General features: G+C 45.0%; 1 protein-coding gene and 1 long non-coding RNA gene across 4 annotated transcripts in view; one reads left to right on the top strand and one right to left on the bottom strand.

Moving 5' to 3' along the window:
• ADRA1B (adrenoceptor alpha 1B) overlaps positions 1-5,896 on the bottom strand; it is an 84,552-nt gene extending 78,656 nt beyond the window's left edge. Inside the window, exon 1 of one of the 2 annotated variants that reach the window (XM_039877021.1) lies at positions 5,723-5,896. The gene's annotated coding sequence lies outside the window, so the exon portion shown is untranslated. Of the gene's footprint in view, positions 1-3,063; positions 3,204-5,722 lie in introns of those variants that run through there. The other variant, XM_039877036.1, reaches the window with a different exon arrangement.
• The window catches only part of LOC120614277 (uncharacterized), a 34,656-nt gene extending 28,643 nt beyond the window's left edge, over positions 1-6,013 (top strand). For both annotated transcript variants that reach the window (XR_005655928.1, XR_005655927.1), the window contains 2 exons: positions 5,003-5,247; positions 5,883-6,013. This is a non-coding gene — a long non-coding RNA (uncharacterized LOC120614277). The remainder of the gene's footprint in view (positions 1-5,002; positions 5,248-5,882) is intronic.
• Positions 6,014-24,672: the final 18,659 nt, after the last annotated feature.

Genomic DNA, 24,672 nt, shown 5'->3' with positions numbered 1-24,672 from the left:
GATGTCTTGATTTCAGGCTTCTGGCCTTCAGCACTGTGGCAATACATTTCTGATGTTTTAAGCCATTCATTTGGTGGTGGTTTGTTATGATACCCTTAGGAAACTGACACAGACCCCAACTTTCAGGTGTATTGTGTCACTGAGATATCTTCTGAAAGCCTAGCTCTTTGCTGACCTCAGGTCTTTGATCATGTTATACTAGATGAGAATATCATATTTGTATTCAATGTATGCAAATTTAACTATTTATTTGGAAAAAATAAAGAGAAAGGCTAACTGACAGATTGATAGAGGCTGAGAGCAAGAGTGAACAAACAGGGAGGCCACTGGGGACAGGGCTGCCCAGTGTCCGCGTGGTGAGTGGTGAGGGCCTGCCCTGGAAGATGCGGGGTGCATTGCAAAGACTGCTCCTCCTCTCCTCTCCCATGTACCTGCGCGATGTGTGAGTGCATATTCTTCATACGACTTGACACCCGAGTCAAGCTCATACATTCATCGGATGCTCAACTGAAGCAACAGCAGTTGATTTCAAGACTAGAGGAAACACTGGCTGTATTGGATTTCTTGAGAGATATTATGTCATTTTCCAACATGGTCCCTGCTGAAGGGATTTTCAAGGATACTTCTGACAATCATTCGTTATGACTTTTTTTTTTTTTTTTTGGCTTTATGTATTGATTTTAGAATGCAAATGCTGAGTAAGATTTGATTCCTTCAAATTCACTTTGTTTAGAATTCCCTGGTACACTTCAACACGCCACCTTTTCCTAAAAATTCTCCCTTCATCCCCTCATCTGTGTTGAATTTCTAGCTTTTTCAAACTTTCATAACATTTCCCTCTATCTCTACGATGTATCTTTATTTATAGGAACTTGTGCACATACCAGCCTCCCTTACAGGAGTTCATTGAAATTGGTTGGGGGCTACATATCTTTGAACCTCCCCCCCATAGACTAAATGGATCAGCTAATGACTTTATAGGTTTAAGAGAAAAATCAAATGGAAACTAAAAGCTAAAGCAAAGAGAGTCTGTCTAAACTTACACTGCCCATTGTGAGGCTTGATACACAAACTGGAACTCAGATTGACAGGTGACTTCATACCCTTGTAGATTGCTGGCTTCCTTTTCTGCTGACTTAAAATAAGTCCGGGCATCGGGGTATCTCTTTAAACCACTGGGTGCTGAGATATATCTCTCCTGCAACTCAGCTTACACGTCAGTTCCTTAGAAAACTCTTCCCGGCACCTCCCAATCTAAATGAGTCCCCCTCTCCTCTATCATATGCTATCGTGGCATCTTCTTCTTTCCCTTCACAGCAATTGTTATAGTTTGAAGCTATATTTGTATTTTTGTGTCTTTTCGTTTAATATCTTTTATATACTCCCCACTCCTGGCTGACTTTAAAATCAAGAAAAGTAGGGTTCTTGTCTGTTTTCTTAACTCAGTGAATAGTATGTAGCTCAGGGTCTGATATGTACTGCCTTTGCTACCAGTGTCTGACATTAATTGACTGTCTGTTTTGTGACAGACACTGTTCCAAAGCACCTTACATCAATCACCTCCTTTCATCTTCATAGCGACTCTAGGAGCATGAATTATTATTATTCCCATCTTATAGATGAGGAAACTGAGATACGAATAAACTAAGTTGCCCAGAGTTTACTGTGCGAAAGTGGCAGAGGTGGGATTTAAACCTAGCTAAGATGGTCCTAAAGTCAGCACCAGTCACTAAATGTCTATCAGATAAACAAATGAACCATGATAAATACTGAGGAACTTTGGGGCTCAGAACTGGGAGGACATGTATATATGTTCTGGGCTAACCACCTAGGCCATCCAGAAATGTCTCCTACAGCTACCTTGAGAGTGAGTTTTCCAGATCCTTCTAGAACACTTCTGGCAATGTGAACTCACCAACTTTTCTAACCAGGGAACTTTAACTATTAGGATGCTCTTCCTTACGCAGGCTGAAATCCACTCCCATGGAATTTCCACCTATAGCTACTTGTTCTGCCATCAGCAGTTCAAAAGAACTGTAGTCTCTCCCATACGGCTCTGATAAGAGTTATGAAAATTATAGATGTCTAACCAAATGTACTGTATACTTAAAACTAATTTAAATAAATAAATTTATGAAAAGAAAAAAAGAGTTTCCCCCGCACACTGCGAGTGGCTCAAGGGCAAGCAACGTCATCTTGTCTATACTTTTAACACCCTAACCCAGTGCTTGACAGTCAATAAAGTTTGCTGTAGGAATGGATTAAAGAATGAATACATACCTGTCCTTGCTACTTCTGTGAAGCTCGAATGAGTTAATGAATATGAAAGAGATTTTTAAAAACCCATAATTTTCTTGTTTATTAGAAGCCTCATCATAGCTAGCTGCCACATTAGAAATTATAAAGCTAAACCAATTTATTTAAGGTATTAATATTTGAGAGTTAGCTTTATGGGTTACTTCTGCTGGAGGCTATTTGTTTTTTTCTTTTTGCATGTAGGTTTTGAGGCTGAGTATATATACAAAGAGAATTTAATTAACCCATAGAATTATGGACAACAGTTATGGGCATATTAAAAAAGAGATTTTTGGACAAAAAGGGAGCTTTCTTGTGTCAACTTCAATCGTATCTGCAAATATCATGACTACAGCCTCTTTTCTAAGGCTCTTGGAAAAATGCAGTACAGTTGTGACAGGCTATATCTTTAACCCAGTCTCTATTTAAAATAAAGCACATCAAGAAGCCAGAAATGAACGACCAAGCCACATAGCAATCGTGGGAATTAGTGGTCAGCATGGGCTATGAACCACGCATTACGTTTTTCTTTGGGTTTCATGCAAAAACTTCTCCCATTTCATTTTAAGTTGTATCTGCTTTACACAAGTGATTTTTTTTTTCCACAGCACTATGAATGATTTATGACTTTCTGACGCCGCATCCCACAAGATTACATAAGGAATAGAGAAAAACAAGCGATTGAGCCAAACTTAAAAAAAAAAAAAAGCGCATTTTCAAAAAGTAGATTTCATCTTGGCTTCAGTCAGATAACAGTTTTCTACTCACCAAAAGTGCTCCTTCATTCCAAAGTGCACCCCATTTCTGCAAGGATCCCCCTCTTTTCTTTTCTCTGTTGCCAGCACACTACCATCAACTTAATGTTTGGCCCCCAGTGATGTCCTGGAATGTCCAACTGCCCCGATACCTCCTCCTTTTCCCCAATGAACTTTGCAGTTGGATTGCACAAATGGCCTCATTAGTTTGGTTAATGATTGGACAAAAACAATGATAGGAGTAATATCTATCAGGCTTGTCATTTCTTTAATCATAGGATAATAGAATTTCAGAGTTTGCCAGGGCCTGGGACCATCAATTTATACCTGTTGTTTGACAGATAGAAAAACTGATGACAAGAGAGCTTAAGTGACTTGCCCAAAGCCACATGGTGAGATCACCTCAAGCAGAGTAACAGACATAATTCAACCTCAGGGTCGTATGGTCTGTGCATATTTACCGAAAAACGCTCATGTCCTTATTTAAGTAGAGGTGGTAACTTTGGATATTGTTTTTCAACTACAGGAAATTTGGCGGTTATCAGATGACATTTCTGTTGCTGATGTGTTTATTCAGCCAGAGCCAATCTTGGGAAAGTGGCAAGTGCTTGCAAGGCAGAGAATTGTGTTAAGGGTTCAAGTATTGGGGAGCAGGCTGGATGAGTCAAGGTGGCTCACTAGAGTGGTCAGACATGGCCAAATCACAAGAATGAGGTTTTGTTTGAAACCTGAGGTCTGGGTCCGTGGGGCTACATGCAGTACTGGATTTGAGAGGTAGATGTAAGATGACAACCTGAAGGTGAGGCCAATGTGAGAGTCGAGGAGGGACAGAGGGAAAGATGGCTGAGAAGAGTGGTCAGCGTGTGGACGTGATCGAGGAGCGGGGGCCAGCAGGTGGGGCAGGGGTCATCTGTTGGACTAAGGGATCGTGATTGGGCCATGCCATTTAAAGTTTAAAGGCAAGGATTAAAAACCACTAGCCTTCCCCATGAGAAAAACAAACAAGTTACAGAACAGTATGCAGAGTATGACACCATATACACATACATCGGTCTTAGCTGGCGGAATGGAGGCTATCAGGTTGTTCCTCTTTAAGAGCATGGACTTAAGTGTCTGAAATCCTGAATTGCTTTCTGGCTCTGCCTTTAACCAGCTGTGTGATGCTGGGCAAGTCACTTAACCCCTCTATGCTTTACATTTCTGAACAATGGAACAAATAAAAGCTACTTTATCAATTTGCTGTAAAATCTGAGATAATATATATAAGGCATTTCACACAGTAGCTGGCACATAGTGAAGGTATAAAAAGTGACTGCTATATATATTTTTTAAACTTTAAATTTTTGATCTTTGGAATAAGGTAAATGTGGAATTGAAAGCCAGCTCTGTCATGTGTTACATGCCCTTGGGTAGGTCACTACTTCTCTTAGCCTCAGTTTTCAATCTGTAAAATGGGGATAATAATTGCCAAATTGTGGGGATTTTGTGAGAATTAAATGAGCACTACCATGAGGTTAAAATATTGGACGATGGAGTCAGAAAAGTGAAAGGAAGAACACTTATAAAGATGTGGATGGTGATTTTTATTTTATTTTTTTGATTGTCAGTGTCTGTGTTGTTTGAAAAAAATTGTGTTTGCAGTGAGCCTGTTTTATTTGAAAAAGAATAGCTAGTAAATAGCCAAATTTAAATAAACAAAGATAAAGCCTATTGCTTGCTTCAATGCTCCAGTCCTAATGAAAAGTAGGCAAAACCAAAGAAAGACAAGCTCAGGTCACAATGGAGATAGATTGATGTCTAGAGACTTCTCTCTTAGGTGGAAATCACTGTGGCTGTTTTGTATCAAAATATCCTCCCCCCTCCCACACCCCCTCGCCCAAATCATATCAGGCTAAGTGTTCTGAGTGAGTAGATGTGACCATGGCCAGTAACAGAGATATTCTAATTTTCAGTCAGTTGGAGTACTGGATTACAGAATTTTGGAAGTGGAGATAATTTCAACCTTGCCACGAAGACAGCTCTGAATGAACTTCTGCCCGGGTCATGGGAGAGGTCCACAAACCCTCCGAGGAGGTGCCCTAGCTGCAGATTTCTCAGATGCTGCCAAATGCTGCTCGCTCCCCATCTCTCTTTCTACTTTTGAACGCTCAACTGCATCGCCCTCCATCTAGCAACGTCAGCTTCTACTGAGAACGCGGTTTGTCTAACATGCTTATGCTCATGCCATTCGGAAACTCTCAGAAGGTCCAAATAAAAGCCTTTTTTTAAAAAAAGTCTCAATCTTTTCCTCAGGGGGGAGGTTCATTCATACATGCATACAATCTTTCATCCTTCATTGATGTGAGTTTATGTACCAGGTACGGAGCTAAAAATTAAATAAATAAATAAAAACGAAGAAAGAAAAAGAAAAGAAAAGAAAGAAAAAAGAAAGAAAGAAAGAAAGAAAGAAAAGAAAGAAAGAAAGAAAGAAAGAAAGAAAGAAAGAAAGAAAGAAAGAAAGAAAGAAAGAAAGAAAGAAAGAAGAAGAAAAGCAGAGCTAAAGGGAAAAAAATGTCGATTTTACTTAAAATTAATGTAGAAAAAAGGCACTGGAGCAGAAATTAGAAAAAAACTGGTACTTCAGTTTGAGATGTTCTAGTCAAGGACTGTGAGATCTTAAGCAAGTTACTTACCTTTCTGTGGGACTCAGATTTCCATCTGTGAGATTGAAGAGTTTGGGATGATCCACTGAGTGCTCCTCTTTGGAGAATAGATGGAGAGTTAATATCCACTGGAGTTCACACTAAATCATTCCTTATTATTATTATTATTTTGTCTCTTTTTGGTCCACAGAGGAAAGGTTCAGGTGCTCCCAGGAGACTAAGGAAGGATTCCTCTCTCGCATTGGGAAAAGTGGTAGGTGGCCTTGGCTGCCTCACCTGGTTCTCAGACTGATGTCAAGACCGGAAGAAAAGCTACTGAGCTGGGAGTTTTCAGTCTTGGCTGCAAGAGACCTAGACTCAGAGGAGGTCACCATGCGTGGATCCAAACTTTGCCACAGGAAATCCAAGACTCCCGGAAGTCAACTCTGAAATCTTTCCTTACACATCTCAATCTTTTTTTCTCTGTCCAGATGCGAGTTCACTCCAGTTTAGTGGCCTAGAACTTGGCTTTTGAGCACAAACTGTGTTTTTAAGTTCTTCAGGATTTTTGGTCCAGGCCACCCCGTCAAGATGTGTCTGGCACACCTTCCCAGGGAAGAGGGAATCTAATTCCTCATGGGGTGTAGAGTCTGTCCATCCAAGATGATAGTCCTCTGGCAACTGTGGAAAGCGGATTCAGTGATGGTGACAATGAAAGGTGCTGACATCCCCCTTGGCTGCTAACATCTGGTTCTGGAGCGACGGGATGTGAATGATGACAAACTTAATCACTTACAGTCTTGGAGATGGTCAAGGTGTCATAACTTTGCAACAGACGGTTCTCTCTCTCCTGCCAGTCTTGGGGGAAGTGCATCCAGTCCTCAGCAAGGGCTCCCCAGGTGCTTCCAGGGCAGGTTCCTGCTGAGACTGATCCAGTGCTCAGGGTGGTGCCATCGACCAGCTCTCCTGGGCTGCCTTTGGCTTCCAGCACTAGCTCATGGTGTCACCAGAGACACGGCCCCATAGTGATCCCGTCTGTAAAGTGAGGGGGATGAATTAAATCAAGGCTGTGTTCTGAGGCACACTGACTGTTCCTCATAGCTGTCAGTGTACGCTGGAGTAGGCGATGGGGCTTCGGTCTTTCCATCACGCACCTCCTCTCTAATTGCTTTTACATTCTAAACTTTTCTTCTAAGATTTCCTTTGAAGAAAGTGTCCTCCTTTAAAAAAATAAAAAAATAGTTTTATAAACCAATAGAATGAATGCAGTCATTTATTAAAACCAGCTATTTATTAAACACCAGCTATATGGCGGGCACCGCTGGCAGCCTTGGGGAGCCTGGCTCTTACAGCGGCTGTCAGTGCTCTGCTCCTCTCCTTCAGGTATCTCCCTTCCCTGGCCCACCAGCTGCTTCCCGTGGGCACCTATGACTCTGCCTTAGGGTTTTCTTGGGCTGCAGCAGCATGCTCCATCCGTGAGCAGAGCAGTCGGGGGACTGATTGATACCTGCAGGAGGAGCCTTCGATTCACAGATGAGAGTTGGTAGAAAATATCCCTCTGCGGGGGCAACTCTAGGGCATGTTCCCCACTTTCTCCCTGAGGTCCTCCCTGGGAATGCAACTCAGTTGTTCATTAACACGTCCAGTCTTGGCTGCCTTCCCTCCCATCTTACTTCCTTAACCCCCTAAGGGTGCTTCCTGGGACGCCTCCCGGCTGAACGAACCACTTGCCCTTGAGGTCTTGGGTCTGGGGCTGCTCTGGGAAGCGGGGAATTCCAACCTGGCCTTGGGGAGCTTACAATTGTGTGTGTGTTTATTAGACGATGAGGAAAGTCCCTGTAGCTCTAGTCTGGTCAAGGAAGCAGAGCTAGGACCCGAAGCTGCCTTTGTTCAGGGCAGGCCCCAGTCAGTCTTTTAACGAACCTCCTGATTACACTGCCAAATATTTACTGAGCGCCAACCGTGAGCCAGTCCTGCACTAGACGCTGGGACAGGGAACCAAACATCGGGTGGGAAGATGGACCTTTAAGAGACCCTCCTTTAAGATCCTCTGAATTTTCTTAATTTAAGGAAATAAAAGATACTCTTAGCCTGGAAAGAGCAGGAAAGACTTATGAAACCAGTTTGAGAATAAAAGCAAAGCAACAGGAGATGAAGTTTCTTGGGCTGTATTACAGTTCACAGGTACAAGATAGGTGTAACAATATTAATATTAAATATATATATATGCATGTGTACACACATACACACACACACACACACACACACACACACACACACACACACACACAGAGTAATTCCTAAAGCTGGAGAATAAGTGTACTAGTAGCAAATGGGTAGCTGCCTTAGCCTTTGGAGGCAGAGAAGAGTTTGGTTCCTTCAGCAGGCTGGTTTGCAGAGCATGTCTGGTTAGGGGCAGAGGGACCCACTCCAAGGGGCAGACCGCAGGAGTCAGGCAGTGTCACATTACAAAGTGCGGTGTCGGCTGCAGAGTGGTTCGGTGTAGAACGGCCTGTTTTCTAGGTTCTTTCAGTATTTACAATTGAACCTTCACTGGGGGAAGGATCTAACCCCTTAACAGGGTCCATCCCCGAGGAGTGTTGCTTTCTACTGAGTTCCACGGGGCTATGGACCTTCATTACACATAGACCTTTGTGTTTGTCGCCTCCAGCATCACCTTGGCTCAGGGCCCTAGATGATTAAGTTGTATGTTTCATCAGCCTGGGCAGGCATGCAAAGCTGTTACACGAGAAACTTTGCTAAATTGCAGGAGAACACGAAGGCTGTGTTGTCTGGCATTCAAACAATTGGTGTATTTGTTTGAATAAAACGGGTCAATTCTTTTGAAGGAAGCAAAGCCAGTGCGGCTGGTTGTTGGCTTGATGAAGACAAAATCACCGGCCGCTGGAGGAGGTCCTCATCTTCCACCAGGCGGCCCAACCATGCGCAGTCTCAGGCCCTCCATTATCACCCTTGGTTAACTTTTTTCCCTATCGCTTTTTATTTTTAATAAAATAAACTTCTGGATTCAACAGCTCAGACCCCAGTTGGCTGGAGAGGATCCTGTTCCTTCTCTTGGCTCCCCACCTCTCTTCTGTCATCGAGATTATGAGTTACCAAGTGGCCGGTTGCCGGGGTTGGGAGGGGCGGCTGGTGTGGGTGGACAGAGGTTCTGCAGCCTGTCTTTGTTTCCTCAGGTCCAAGTCCGAGCCCTAGCCCAGCTGCAGCTGTGCCTCTAGGCCAAGAGCTGTCCCCTTTCATTTCCTCACAGACCCAGAAAGAGGCTAAACAACATGGTTCCGGGAAGGGTAGGGTTCGTGTTCTAGTTCCTGTGTGAGACCTGGCATCTCCTGTGGGTATGGACAGTCCCCTTGCAGAGCTCAACTTGGTTTAATCCAGTTCCTGCAGCCTTCGGAGGCCAGATCCAAATACCAGGTCCAGGCTTCCTCACCACCTGGCTCCAACTTAGTCCAACCCGTCATCTGGCAGACAGTGAAAAGGCATCTCCCTCCAGGCTGGTGGCATGGTGAGGACCAGAAGCTGGCTCTTCTGCATCGGTCCAGAAACAGGAGGCATAACTTCTAAGGGGATTGGGTTCTAAAGGCAGCACGCAGGCGAAAAACTGGGTGTGGTCAAAATCTCCCTTCAACATCCCTCAGAAGGACTTGCCCTTGGTGGAGGGAGCAGGAGTCAATCACAGCCATTTTCCACCCCATATTAGACCAGACCACTGCTGCTTCTTGGAGCCTCAGATGACATAGCTAAGTTACATTTAGGTGAAATGGACAAATGTGTCTAGAATCAATCTCTCTGTGTAGTAGTGATAATGCTGGTGGCCGTGAACTGACCTGACCATCAGAGCACATCTTCTATCTGACACTCACCTTGGGGGTCCATGGTCAGTGGTTAGAAAGACAGCTGGAACCACCTACACTATTGGATTATTTCTCTCTCTGGTTGTTTTGCTCCCTTGCTTGTTGGAACATATCTAGCTGAATCTCCATAAGCTGCATGTGGCCATAGGGTCTACAAGTCCACTGTGTACCGTGTTGAAGAGCAAGAGCTTTAGAGTCAGACTGATGTGACTAATTTTGGCTTTGCCCTTTGGTTGTGACCTTGTACTATTTACTTAGAATCTCTGTACTTCTTTCCTCATCTGTAAAATGGGACTAATAATACTCACCACATAGGATTTTTGAGACATTCAAATGAGGAAACATATGCAAAGTGCTTGGCACAGGGCTTGGCTCAGATACTCAACAGCTGCCAGCTCTGAGGATGCACATGAGGACAGGAAGATGATAACTTAATGGCGTTCCTGGGGGCTACACACTATATGTGTATGTGTATGTGTATGTAGATGCATATGCATATGCATATGTATATGTATACATATCTAGAACTCTTTCAATTTGAGGTTTTACGCATTCTCTTTTCTCCCTCCCTCCTTATTGCCTCATTCTCTTTTAATTTGGCTTGGTTTGCTCTTCCACCAGTTTGAAAATAAAAGCCACAGCAAAGCAACAGGAGGAGAAGCTTCTTGGGTTATACTGCAGATCACAGGCATGAGGTATTTACATCTAAGGGAGATTCCCCATCTCTCTGGACCTGAGATAATGTCTTTTCAGCCTGTATCTCAAAGGAGAAGGAACACATTGGACTGAGTGTAACTTTGATCTGATTAAAGACAGAACAGTTGCATTGGGAATATTAATTATCTAATACTTAATATTTTAGACTAATTATTAAGCTTAACAAATGTTTGGACATGTAAAAGACAGTCTGGTGTCTGTTATGTATTCATGAGGTCTCCCTGGACAAGTCGCTTCTTTCTAGGTCTCGGATTCTCTTTTTTGTGCAATGAAGAGGTTGAATTACTAGTGAAAACTTTCCATCAAGCAAAATCCTACGCTGAACTCCAATATAAAAATCAGATAAAAATGGATTCATTGAAGAGCTCATGGGTGACCTAGAGCTTTTCTAATTTTGGGTCCTCTTTGTCTCTCAAAAGAGCTTCTTGTGAACTTTCAAGACACCCTCCGGCTCCAAAAAAAAAAATCCCCTCATCCTCAATAGTCTTAATTAATTGGTGCTTACAGCTTTCACAATCTAGAATCCTCCAGATCGCAGTGAGAAAGGGACTAGATCTAAGATGGAATTCCAAAGTGGCTGTAGAGGTAGACATGCTATCTACAATTTTGGGACTGCTTTCTCTGAGAGAAGCAGTGTACTTAACATCTTGCAAAGGTCATCTCCTTCGATCCTAACAACCTCTTTCAAAAGCAGCTACTATTATTATTCCCACTTGACAGTTGGAGAAACTAAGACTCAGAGAGGTTAAGCAAGTGGCCCAAGATGACAGAGCTAGGATGAACCAGATGTGTCTCCAGAGATCATGTTCTTGACCATTTATCTAGTGTCCAGCAGTTGGGGTCAGGGATTGATACTCAGCAGCCTTAAGAATGGCTGCTCTCTTTTATTACCTCGGTCACTACTTAAAATCACTACTTAAAATCACAGTTACTGTAATTGTATAGAAGTGGTTGCCAGATGTAATTTTTGTTAATGGAGCTGTGTAAACTTGCATGTTATGAACATAAATAATTCATACCCTGAATGAGCTTGTTTGTTGGAGTGCCCTCTTCATTACCACTGAGACCCTGGAAGACTTGTTACACACGTGCCCTTGGAGGCGGACTGTAGGATGAATTTCGTCGATGACCCAGTCATCCTTGGGTTGGATGGAGAAAGTTGCTTTCTCTTTTGGCTGCCGTCTTAGCTTTCTCCAGTCACTGGCCAAGTTCAGGAGCTCCGCCCCATTCAGTCATCCAATCAGCTTGGAGTTAAACTGCTGGCTGGCCAGGCACCTGTTAATCAGGATGACTCAAGCTAAGGGCTAAGCCAACAACTGTCTTGACACGTTAAATGATGCAGACAGCCCAAGAAGCATGTTGGCTCTGTGCTGTCCTTCTGACTCATCATCTGCTACGTGATTTGACTCTCTTGTCCCCCTCTTTGACTTCTGGGATGTTTTTCAGTTTACAGAGCATTTTAAAATCCATTATCTCATTTGATTCCCAAGTCACCTCTAGGAGCTAAATAATACTGGCCCCAGTTTCCAGATGTAGAAACCAAGGCCCAATGGGGTTCCATGACTTGCTCCAAATCTCGTGGCTACTAATTAGCGGAGCAATGACTCAAATCCAAGCTTTCTGTCTCCAAACGATATATCCAACTTTGACTCGGGCTATGGGATTTAAAATTCTCTCCCTTTCTTTTCTCCCTAAATTTGACCTCTGATGTCTTAAGCTTCAGTCTTTTCATCTCTGTTCCATCAGAGTGGTTGGTAACATCTGCTTCAGATCCTGGTTATTATTCCTTATGGACAACATAGTGACTCTGTTTGTCTTCTGGTTCATTCCTTCATTTTGTCATCTAGTTGCAACCATTTGTTAAGCTCCCACTGTGTACCAGGCATGGTGGTCAGGGTTGAGGCCACGAGGAAGAACAGGAGACCATCCCGACCTCTCTGGCATGTTGGATGCCATTGACTAGGTTCTTCTATCTTCCTTCATTGCCTCCTCCATCCACACCCTAAATGTTGGTCTAAACCAAACACCACCACTACCAACAAGACCAGGAGAAAGGCTGAAGCCGACACGCAGATCTAGAGCACTGGAGAGGGTCTGGCCAGAGTGTGGCCTAGGGAATCATTGCTCACGCTTTGTGCCTGGGGTTCAGAAAGGAATGAGACTGCCTGGGGAGAGGGTGCGAAGCAGAGGCACCCAAAGGCGGGATCTACTGCTCAGTTGCTTGTGTTGAGCTTACACTGAATTTTGGGGGGAAAAAAAACAAATCGGTAATTGACATTTAAAAATCAGAAAAAATTTACATAAAATCTAGGTTCCTGGCTTCTTTTTATTGATAGAAAGATCTGGCAATACCGGGCCTATATTATAAGGCAACAAATGACTGTAGCCAAGTTGTTGCTGCTCCTGTAGAGAGGCTCAGATGCTGCAGGTCCCCACAGTCCCTAGAGGGCCTGTGCCTCTCATTTGCATGAGAACCTCTGAACTGGAGACACATTCATTGGATAATGTACTCCCACGAAGATCCCTTCTTGTAATTTCACCTCAAACTCTTGTTCATTGCTCCAGATCATATTCGTCAGATGTGGGTTTGATCTTCCTGAAGGGCAGGAAGGACCTCTTCGGAGGTGAGCGCTGGTACATTGCTTACTGCAGCGGGTGTGAGTGGTTTACTCCTGCTAGTAGAACGAAACCTGCTCACTGGGCTCTGAGCATTTGCAAGTAATCAGTGACAAAGACAGCTAGAAGTGAAAAGAGCCTCCAGCCCTGCCTACAGAAGAGAAAGGATAAATTGTGCTGAGAGTCCACTGTTCAGTTTTGGAGCCAGTTCCCGCTCAGACTGGCGCTAGGGAGCAATTGGTTTTTTGCTCTCCAATGGCTACTGGACTGATCTTCCCCCACGCAATGTAACCTCGTTATCCTGCGGTCACAATGGACCACTTACATTTCGCCTTTGTTCTCCAACGAGACAGATACCCGCTTGCCTGCCCTTTCTGCTTTTATAAAAATGTTATTACAGTATTTTCTACTTCAGCCTGAATATGTTTTTATGAGGAAAAAAATTAAGAATTCAAAGGCATATCTTGCTCATGATCCAATGAAAACAGTATCCTGGGTTCTAAGTTGTTTTTATGTCCTGCCTGAATTTTTTGAAAACCCTGAAAATGATTGTTTCCTTTTTTTTTTTTTTTAAAGCAAAGTGGTTCATTGGCTGAGGCCTTCCATAATAACAGCACCAGTTCTAGGGCTTCAAGGGGAGTGGACACTCACTTCAAGGATGCCTTTTAATTTGTCCTTTCTTAAGACACTACAAACTTAGTGACCTGAATATACTATGTTGGGTAAATCATGGGGCTGGCAGTTAGGGTTCTAGATTCTGGACTTACTCTGCTGCTAGCTTGCTGTGTGACCTCATGGAAGTCACTTTCCCTCTCTGGGGTTCAGGCCTTGACCTGTACAATGAATCGATTCAATTGGATCAGGCTTCTCAAAATTTAGTCGTTCAGTGATTTTCTCACAATCTCATATTATCCGATTTATTGTTAATATACTATTTTCTGCTGGAGTTTAAGTACGTCTCTTTTACAAATACATTTTATATTGCTATTAAAAACAGAAGACAGATACGGTGTCCCCCACGTAGACTAGAACCTTAAACATAAGCACAGTGAGAGAAAGCAATCATAGTTGAGTCAGATTCTGTCGGTTGCGAGATGGTAGCTCTTATGGGATGAGTGCTCTGTCCTGAGCCTGCTTCCTACAGAGTTCAATCCCCATGGTAACTCTGTGACAAGGGGACTCTTATTATCCCCATTTTGCAGATGAAGAAACTGAGTCACAAAGAGGTTGATTCACTTGCCCCAAAGTCAGTGGGTGCCTTAGCTGGGACTCTAACCCAAGCGTGCTGTGCTGAGCTGCCCATTGGGGTGGGCCAGCTCTCTCTTTGTTACAAAGGGAGATTGGCTTGTATTGGAGGGTGTTAAAGACACACTCGCTTTCAAGGAGACTTTCTAGTGGATGTAGTCGGAAGCATAGAAGAGAATCAAAAGAGGACCATTCACTCACCAAGCGATTCAGTACCCTCTGCTCCTTAACTCGTCCTGTGTATCTGCTGTCTCCAACGTCCAGCTGACTGAAAAAAGTTCTATTCCACAATTGCCTTGCTTTGTACCCAAACCCTTCCTTATCTTACTCATTCTCTATGGTGAACAGTACATTTTGCTCTAGTTATTTTTCTTAAACTAAATTGTAGAAGGAAGGCACAAAACGGAATTTTTTTTTTCACATGGGGTGCTCCCTTCCATTAGGAACACAAGGAGAGTCTGAGACTGGCTGCAATCCACTGAGTTCCCATAATGTCACCATAATGACGTGGAGTATCTTTTCATGGCAGTTAACAAATCCTGGAGGTCAGTGTGGCTCCTGGGCAACTGTCATTCACATCACTCAACATCTCTATCTTTCATCCTGGGTTCCTGGGGGAGTCAGGGTGGTGGCTGGTGACAGCAGGTAGGTGGAGAGGGCGGGGTGTGGGAGGCAGGGAGGGCTGGAGACGGTCGCCTCAGGACTGTCTCTGGAGGAGTGTGGCGCCGAGTCGGACTGCAAGGCTGACTCATAGCGGGCCCGGGGCCAGAGTCAGGAAGAGTTGATCCAAACATTTGTGCAAACTGCTTCCCTTATGTGCGATAAAGGGCCCCCATAACTGTGACACATTCCCCATTTTCTAAGAGAGACAGTGTTGAGTGCGGCTGGCAGGTGCGATGGCCTGGAACTTTCTGCCAGAAGTATAATCATTCACACCTCCCAGCCCTCACACCCTGAGTGGCTTCTCCTGGCATTTGAAGAAGGGGGTCAGGTAGCTGCGAGCTGAAGTCACAGTACAGGGGTGGCACGTGCTTACTTTTGCCTTAATGGTCAGACCAAGAACAGTCACGGGGCCCATGTTGTGACTAGGCACTGGGCTATGTGCTCAATATGCACAGTCACCTTTAATCCTCTCAACAAGTCTACAGGGTTGGTGCCATGATTATGTCTATGCTACAGATGAGAAAAATTGAGCCTTGGAGTAGTGAAGTAACTAGTGAGTGGTAAAGTCAGGATTTGAAACCAAGTAGTCTGGCTTCCGAGCCAAAGGTATTAAGCCCTGTGATATGTGAAAGGGAGGGTTTATTGGACCCATCTGTGCAGCTCAAGGATGGAAGGAGGAAGAACATCAGGTGGGACAGGAACCAGGACAGATGGGATTATTCCTTTAGACCACTGCTATTGTGTGACTCAGCTCTAACCAGCCTTCAGCAGTTGATGATCTATCAATAGCTGCTTTTCTGCTGTGTGGTTGGGAGGGCAGATGATCATAGAATGTGCTGTTTTATTGCTCTCTGCTCTAGACTCAGCTCTCAAGTTGGAGGTATAAGGACTCTGTGCTGTGTGTACTTGGGTAAATAATTTAACCTCTCTGGTCTTAGTTTTCTTATCTGTAAAACAGGGGCAAAAATAGGAATGTTATGGGAGATTAAATGGATAAATTTTGCCAAGTGTTTAGAACAGTGTTGGACACTGAGCAAGCACCATAGAGTGACTGTCACTAAAGGAAAGGCAGCTGATCAGACCCTGACAGATATGGATCCCAAACACTTCCTCAGGGTCCCATCTCTCCCCTTAGATGAAGGAATGTGACCACTTTGTCTACATGGTCTTCTAGTGAACCTTGCTAGTTGAAGTGTGGTCCATGGACCAGCACCAGCATCACCCATGAGCTTGTTAGAAATACAGAATGTCAGACCTCCTGAATCAGATTCTGTACTACTGAGATCCCCAACTGATTTGCAGAGACAGTCAGAGCCATTAAAAGCAAAGAAAAAGCAAAGAAAATAAATCTAGAATCTCCTTCTGTTTGTTGGAGATTCAGTCCAAAACATGCACTTTTGGTTTCTTAAGCTAAAACCTTCAGCATAATAATAGTTTATACGTCAGTGGCATTTCATAATTTGACTAAAGGGTCTTCATAACCAGCCTTTGCTTGCTCTGTAGTACCATCTTGTGAGATATACAGAGCAGCCAATGTTATTTCCATTTTCCAGATGTGAAAACGTAAGCTCAAAGCCTTAAGTGATCTTCCAGAGTTACCTGGCTACGAATGTCAGAGCCCAGATCTTCTGATATCCTAATTCAAGGCTCACTGCAGTTTCCACACTGTTCATCAATGATGATTCTTTCTCCATCTTGGCTACCTACGCACATCCTGTTACCAAGTACGATGACTTTGTTCCATCAAGATGACTTGGATTCAGCTCATTGTTATAATTTCCCTGGTTCTAGACTCAGCTAAGCACTTGTGATGATGATGATGATGACTGATGATGATGATAATGATGATGATGATAATAATAGTTACTGCATATTGAGATTTATTCTGCTAAGATATTTCCTTGTATTGCTCAACTCTTCTAATCCTCCCAACCATCCTGAGATAGGCACCATTATTATCACTGTCTTATCACAGATGAAGAAACCGGGACTCCAAGTGAGAATGTTGTCCAAGATTGAACGAGAGCAAGCAGTGGAGCTGGGATTTGAATGTGGCATGCTGGTCATGCCTCAGTTTCTGCACTAGCTTCTGAGCCAGTCTGTCCATCATGGAGGAATCCTCAAGTCTTTGTAGCGTGGGCTCTGTCTTCCTTCCCCTTCCCCTTCCTTCCTCAGGAAGCATTCTCTCGAATAGCGCGTTCCAGTGAAACTCTCTTCTTTTTGCATTTCACAGTGCTCAGAAATATCCATCATACTTTATTGTAAATTACTCATTTACTTTTGTATGGTTCTCGTGAGAGTATAAACTCCTTGGAGGCCATATCTTCTTGGTCACAGTTGTTGTCCCGGCACAGTGACCAGCATAGAGCAGGTGCTCAGTAAATGTTTATCGAATGAACATTGCTCATTGAATGAGTTTGGTTTCTTCACCTAGGCTGTGAACCTATGAGGAGAGTGTCTTTTGTATCCCTACAGCACACAAAACGTTCTGGAACTGTGTCAATCATTAATATTTATTGATACAAAGCCATGTATTCCCTCCGTTATTCATTCACTCAACGAGCATTCATTGAGGGCTGACACAGCCATTGGTACTTACTCCTCTGGGGTTCTTATCTTTGTTGAGGACAAGGTGAGGTGAGGCCCTTACCCTTACAATCACCTCACTTATCACCACTAGAATCCGGGTAGAGATTCCCGGCCAAGGAAGGCCTGTGGTAAGGAGATATTCTACCCCAGTTGATATCTTGGACTGAACTCGAGGTCTCATGTGATCAGTGGCTCCACTGGCCACAGCCTGAGTCTGGGCTCATATGCCAGGCAGGGAATTGTAGAAGCCAGAGCCTGTCTCCTTCCCAGCCCCTTGGCAGAAACAAATGCTGATGAACTATAGTAGGAATTTCTGCCTTTGAAACATGAGCCAACTGAGTGGCTGCTTCAGGTCAGCTAAGAAAAATGTCATCCCAGGCTCCTGTGGTGCACCCAAGAGTTGGCGTCAGAGTAGGAGCTGGGCAGATCTTCCTAGGAGGGCTGGGAGCTGCCAGAGATAAGAGCTGAACTCAGGTGAAAGCTTTCCAAATGGGGATGCTTAGGCTTGAGAGTGTGCGACTAACTTTTAATCTGTAAGCATGGTCTCACAGTCCACCCCTTGGCATGTCTTCTAGTTGCTGAGAGGCCACAACCTACTCAAAAGAATCTCCCCATTTATGCAATTTGGGTGAGTGGGGCCCCCTTTTCTGTTCCATGGGGAGAGAAGATCCTTCTGGTTGATTAGTTGTAATGGAGCTGCCCTCTGGTTGGTTCTGTCTCACAGTCCAATACTGGTAGGGGCTATTCCACCCACCCCCCCTGCCACCCGCCACCTACCACCCCACCCACCTCCACCCCCACCCTTTGTAAGAGTCCTCTCCTTGAGTCCTGCCATTCTTATCTTCTCCAGATTAAACTCACCTGAATTCCCTTGGAGGTATAAGTAGTTCTACCATGAAGGTCTCAGAAGAGTGCCTTCAAGCAGTATAGGGAGGATGTGGGGTGGGGGCTGTGACTATGAGGAGGGGGAAGAATCCCCTAGTGTAGGCTTCCGGGAGATGTCCCACCAGATGCTTCAACTCCTGCCTCTCAATATTTTTAGTACCCCCAAGTCCCTCTTCAAATTCCTCTCTTTCCTCAGATCCTCACTCCCACTCCCTTGGGAGACACCCCTCCCCACAGAAGGTCTGAGCCCTAGTAATCAGAACCTTCCTGCAAATGACAGCTGGCTGCAGCTCAGGCAGGAAGTGGGGGCGTGTAAGGCATCAAAGTGACTTGTGAGGCAAGATGATTTATTGGAATATTAATTTGTTTTTGAGCTTCCTCAGTTCTCTTCTTCCTCCCCATTTTAAGCAAGCAGCTTGGCCCTTTTGGGCTTCTTACCTCAGGGATTCCTGTCGACAGAAGCAGCCTGCAGCCTGCAGCCCACAGCTCGTCTGCATCTTCTGAAGAGATACTATTAGGTGTCCTTGGGAGAGGAGAAAGGACAGGCTATGAGCAAGTCTCCTCTGGAACAAAAGGGAAGAGAGCTCTGGGGCAGGGGCAGCCTGGGTGGTGAGGAGGGGATGCATCTCCTAGGTACATTCCCAAAGAGCGGTGCTTTCTGCTCTGTGTGGCAGTCCTGTGGCAGCTCCCTAAGGAGATACGGAGACCTTGTGGGGATGGCTGCTTGGTGCCCCTGGGCAGGCAGGACCTGAGACGAGGGGCCTGGGTCACGTGGAGTTCTGTGCCCCACGCAGGGCATGGGGAATAAGTAGAGATGTCATGCTTTAGGGTCACTATAGGGGTGGTTTCCATGTTAGGCTGGAGGATACACATCCTTTTCCTGTTTCTGGAGCATCACATCAATGTACTTGTTCTTATTCATGCCTGGGAGGGGATAGGAACCCTCCAATGAAGACTTTATCCCTCCCTTTCCAGTCTGGCAGATTGAGGGCTCAGAGTAGGGAACAAACTGATTTTAAAAATAAAGAAGACGATATTCCTATCAAGCTTGCATTGAAGGCCCGCAACTTGTGCTTGCCTTCTTGATGCCAGGGCACAGACTCATCTTTTCCTTTGACAATATTTTCTTTACATCTTGCACCCAGCCTCTGTTCTTTGGCATTTCCACTTATTCATTCATTTCATAAATATTAATTGAGGAGTCTGCTCTTTGTTAGGTACCAGGTTAAGTGTGGAGGATACAATAATGTACAAAACCAGCCTCTGCCCCCATGGACTTCACGGTCTCCCTGGGAGACATATTCATCATGTAATTCTACACATATTTAATATGCACACATTTACCTGGATAGAGGCTTACAGAGAAATAGATGCTGCTGTAAGGCTGAGCTGATGTAGTCTGGAGTGGGGTTGGAAGTAAAGAGGGTGTCAGGAAAAACAGGAAGTCATGTTCAAGTTGAGCTTTCAAGACTAGATGAGGCGCGTGTGTGTGTGTATGTGCTTGTGCCAGTGTGAACATGCATGCGTGCATCTGTGTACATGTATGTGCACGTATGTAGGTATTTCAATAAGAGGGAAGAGCATTCTAGAAGGTCCTGAGTGGTGGGGGAAGGAACCCAGTGCCTTTGAGGAACTGAAAGAAACTTGTATGGCTGCCAGAGGTGAGGCCAGAAAGGCAGCGAGGAGCTAGGTCACCTAAGGCCTCAGAGATCAGGTTGGGCAGTTTGGCCTTTGTCTCGAGTAACGGGAGGCCATTGAAGGTTTTTAAGCCTGGAGGTAACAGGATCTTATTCACATTTTGAAAAGACGCCTCTGACTATTGTGCTCAGCAAGGATGATAAGAAGGCAAGAACCAAAGTGGGGAGACCAGGACTGTGTCAGGCAGTAGATCTGACTGGAATCGTTGGGGAAGGAAGATGTTCGAAACATGAGTCAGTGAAAAACAAAACCAAAAGAATAAAAGAATATGCATAGATATGTATATACATTCACACTATAGAAGGTGGTACAGGCATAACTGTTTTCCAGCCCTTTGCTATTACCGACTTCATTATAGAATAGAAAACATCCTGGACTGGGGACCCACAAGCTCGGGCCACTGCTCTAGTTACTGACTTTGGGCTTTTCTGTGCCTCAGTTTTCTCACCTATAAAATGCGGGCATGGGGTCAGATGCACTCTAGACATGAATTCCTTCTACTGGACTCTTGTAACTCTGGCAAGAAAGAAGGTACAAAGTAAGGGAGGCAGCATACATTATGCAGGCAAGTTGTATAACCCCAGCTCTATTTCGACATTGCAGAGTTAGGGTGACATTCTAGAAGAACAGCAGCAGGACGGCAGAGAGTGAGAACATCTCACAGGGCAGCCTGACAGTAGGAGGAGTGGGCAGCTGTCTCTGTGCTGAGATTTATCGCCTGCCTGGACCAAAATAGCCCCATCCTCTGGCCTGTTCCAGGAAGCTCCTTCCTGATAAATATGAAATCCACTTACCCAGGACTGGAGCTAGATCTACATCAGGCTATTCCCCTCCAGGATACCATGAGCCCAGACAAAGTAACTATACTGCTGGAAATGAAAGAAGGGGACCTGGGGAGGGAAGACTCAAGGCCTAGCCAGTTTTGAAAGGAAGAGCCTCTGCTTCTTATGACTGGCCTGACTGGGGGAGGTGTAAAGAGCAGAGTGGGCTGCTGTTCATATAAGGCTGTACCGTGGAACACAAGTTTGCAGGATGAAAATAGGTGGTCTTCGAAATGGGGATTCCATGGTCAAACAAACTGGGGAAACATCAGCTTAACCAAAGTGGAGCAGGCTTTTCTACCATAGGACTTGTAGAGCTTTATTAAGCTAACCTCGTGAATCCCTGAGGAGGAGGAAAAAAGCACCCAGTATATCTACCTTTTTAAAAAGACAACTTTCCAAGAGCAGTCTTCTCAAATCACACTATAGGAACAATAGACAAGGCTCTAGGTCTGATTGTGAGGAAGGGGGCCTGGGTCTGACTTCCACCTGAGCACCCCACACCTGCTACATTGATAGGTACACGGCAGGTACATGATGATTATTGAACGGAAAACTTCCAAACTAATTCTGCCTGTTTTAGGATGTGACTGGGGATACAGCTGGATTTTTAAATTCCCATATGTTATGGGCTGAATGTTTGTGTCTCTCCCAAATTCATATGTTGGAATCCCAATGTAATAGTATTAGGAGGTGGCTGGGGGGTCTTAGAGAGAGATGTTTCCGTAGAGCGGAAAGTTGGAAGCCTGGCTGAAGAGGCTGACAAAGATGATGCGTGGGGAGGGATTGAAGGTGGCAAGTAGAGACAACTCTTTTTCAAGGAAGATTGCTCTAAGAAAGACAGAAATGGAGGCGGTCGCTGGAGGGGCTGTGGGTGCCAAGGTGATAGGAGATGCTGCAGCGAGGCTGTAGGCCTAGGGAACGCTCCAATGAAGAAGGACTGGCTCTTCGCACAGGAGAGCGTGGGAACAGAGATGTCCACAGTTCCTGAGTAGGAGAGAAGCAGTGGGGTTCCCTGAACATATGGAGGCGTCAGCCTTTGTTGGGTCATCGGTGGGGATTTGAGATTTGTGGCCCCAAAGCCTTGTCTATGTCTTGTTTTCAAGCCACAACGAACAGCTGGACATGGCAGAAAGTTGGATAGACGTGAATTCAGGGCTGGGGTTTTGCCAGGAGGCTCCGGCAGAGTGGGAGCACAGCGAGGAGATGCGGGTGTCTACAGGGAGCGACAACGGTGATCGCTGGGAGTGTAAGAAAGAAGGGAGGAGCCCGAGGTTTCGAACCAGGTGTTACCCCCCATGAATGCAGCTCAGAGTTGTGCAGACGCCCTGAGGAGTCTCTGTGCCCCTGACTTTCCTCTGGCCCTTCTTACCCTAACTGCCTGCTTCCCCACCCCAAGTGCAGCAGCGTGCCTCAGTGACGGCATGGACACTTGGTGCTGGTAAAAGAGGCAGACCATGGGCTCTATCGTCAGCTGAAACCAAACCTTTGGGGATGGGCCCAGTGTCTACATATGAAGCAAGGGGCCCAGACTCCCAGGGGGGTGAGAATCAATGGCTTTGGAACATCAAAGTACTTTTGAAAGGAACTTTCACTTAGTTCTCTGCCCTGGGTCGTATTAGCTCCTTGGTTTGGAGAAACTGCCAGGACATTTTGATTCTTCTATCATTCTTTCTTCTGATTGACACTGCAACTCTCTTTTTTAAAAAAGTTCCCTCTCCTCCTGAAAATCTACCACTGAGCAATGCCCTTCAAGTGGAAATTCCTGAAAGATGCTAATATTTTGTATCTGGAGGTCCCTGGGGTGTGGTGTGTTTGGCTAAGAAAGCATGAATAAACTCAAAGGACATATTCTTCTCTTCATAGAATTTTTTCCCCAACGGGAAAGCCATCTGTTTCTCTACCACCCCCCTCAGCCCCACAATATATGAAAGCTTGCGGCCCCTTCCTTTCAGCTGCGAACACATACGAAATGAAACAAGGGCTAGCCGAGAACAAATTTAAGTAGATTTGTTCCTCTTGTCAATGGGTCAGTGCCACTTGCTGTGAGAAACGCTGTCTTTGCTCCACTGGCATCAGGCTAACCTGGTCTGCTTTCAGTTCTTCTTCTTCTTCTTTTTTATCTTTTTTCAGATCAGGGCCTTTGCATGCACCATCCCCGCTGTCTGCTAATCTCCCTCCTCCACCCCTATTTCACATCGCTGGTTCCTTTTCGTTCTTCTGGACTCTGTTTAAGCATCACTTTCTCAAAGAGGCTTCTCTGACTATCATGCCTGCTGTAGGTCTTCTGATCACTGGCCTCTCCTCCATTCCTTCTCTCAGCACCACTATTTTGTGATTTATTTACTCAGTCATCATCTATACCTCTGATAGATTGTAAGCAATAAGAAGGCAGGAGCTAGTTTGCTTTGTCTGTCATTTTGTCCCCAGTGCCTAGCACATTAGGGGTCTTTAATCTGTGGACTGACTGAATAATTTGATGATGCTCAAGACGGGGACTGGTGTGATTAAAATACATTTTGGTTCATACCCCTTCTGTACCAGTTGGGATTAGGTTAAGGAGCAGGTGACAGAATCAGATGACTTGTGCCTCTTTCCTGTTTCCCTCCAGGTGAGGCATGAGTAAGGAAAAAGGCAAGAGGCCAGGAGGGTTGCTCTGGGAAAGCTGAGGAGTGGGGAACAATGTAAACCCCCCTAAACTGCATCATAAAGCCCATGCTCCTTGATGAAGCATCCAAGCACCTTTGCGATCTGCCTGGGACCTATGTTTCCAGCTTTATCTCCTCCTTCTTCACGTTCCCTCTGCTCCAATATTTCCTCGCCCCAGTGCCTTCGCTGGAGCTATTTCTCTACCTGAAGGGCCCTTCCTTTTTATCTCTGCATGTTGGACTCCAACCCCTTCAGAGCCCAGAGCCAATGCCATCTTCTCCAGGAAGTCTCCATTAGCTCCATCACACCAAATTCATCTCTCTTTGCTCTATATTCCTACAGCATCTTGTTTATGCCACTTATACTGTTTTCTCGTTATTTACACGTGAATCTGTGGCAGACACTGCTAGTTGCCTAGTAGACAGACAATAAGAGGGAGGACTGCACGAAAGGAGGGAGGAGAATTGGAGGCTGGAAGGGCAGGGAGGAGAGGAAGGCAGGGCTGCATCTGTTTGGAGCAGCCTGGTGGCTGCCCTCTTCAGACTTCTGGTCACCATCAGCCTCACCATGCCCTGCATCGCTTTCACTGAGGCCACTTCACATATTATATGGCTTGCTTGGCCCTTGCAGGTGTTTGGCCTTGTGGCTCATGTTCTATAGCCTCCCTGGGATGTGCCTGAGCCCACTTTGCCTGAAACACCTCAGAGAGAGAGAAATGCTCTCATATGGGCCAGCTCGTGGCCTTGAAACACCACCATTAGTCTTCCCATAACTTGCACTCAGTGGCCCTATTCCTATTTCTTGAGGTCACACAGATTACACTGACTATACTGTCTCTTGCACATGACAGTTCCTCTGACATGGATAGTCAGTTATCTCACCCTTGTTTCATCTCCTCTTAATGGTAAGCCCACAGTTTTTTTTGTTTTTTTTTTTTTTGAATGATGTTAATAATGTTATGACCGATTCTTAAATGCCAGCTGTGGGCATTTGTCAAATGAAGTAAGCCTGGGTCAGCGGAAGGAAATCAGAGTGTCAGAATTTTATGGGCATTTCAGAAATCGTTAGCCCAGGGAAATAGATAGCCTCATGTATTCATTGATAAGTGGACAGTGGCCGCTTAGAGGATGATGCTGATTCTCAGGCTTTATCTGGGCTCCCCAGGAAAGGATTCTAGGGTGGATTAGTGATGGTTCTAGAAAGAAGAAGAAGGGGATGGTGGAGGGATGTCAGTCACTTGCCA

The sequence above is a fragment of the Pteropus medius genome, unplaced genomic scaffold, assembly GCF_902729225.1.
Source record: "Pteropus medius unplaced genomic scaffold, Ma_sr-lr_union100, whole genome shotgun sequence".
Taxonomy (NCBI): Eukaryota; Metazoa; Chordata; class Mammalia; order Chiroptera; family Pteropodidae; genus Pteropus; species Pteropus medius.
This window is presented reverse-complemented; position numbering and strand designations above follow the sequence as displayed.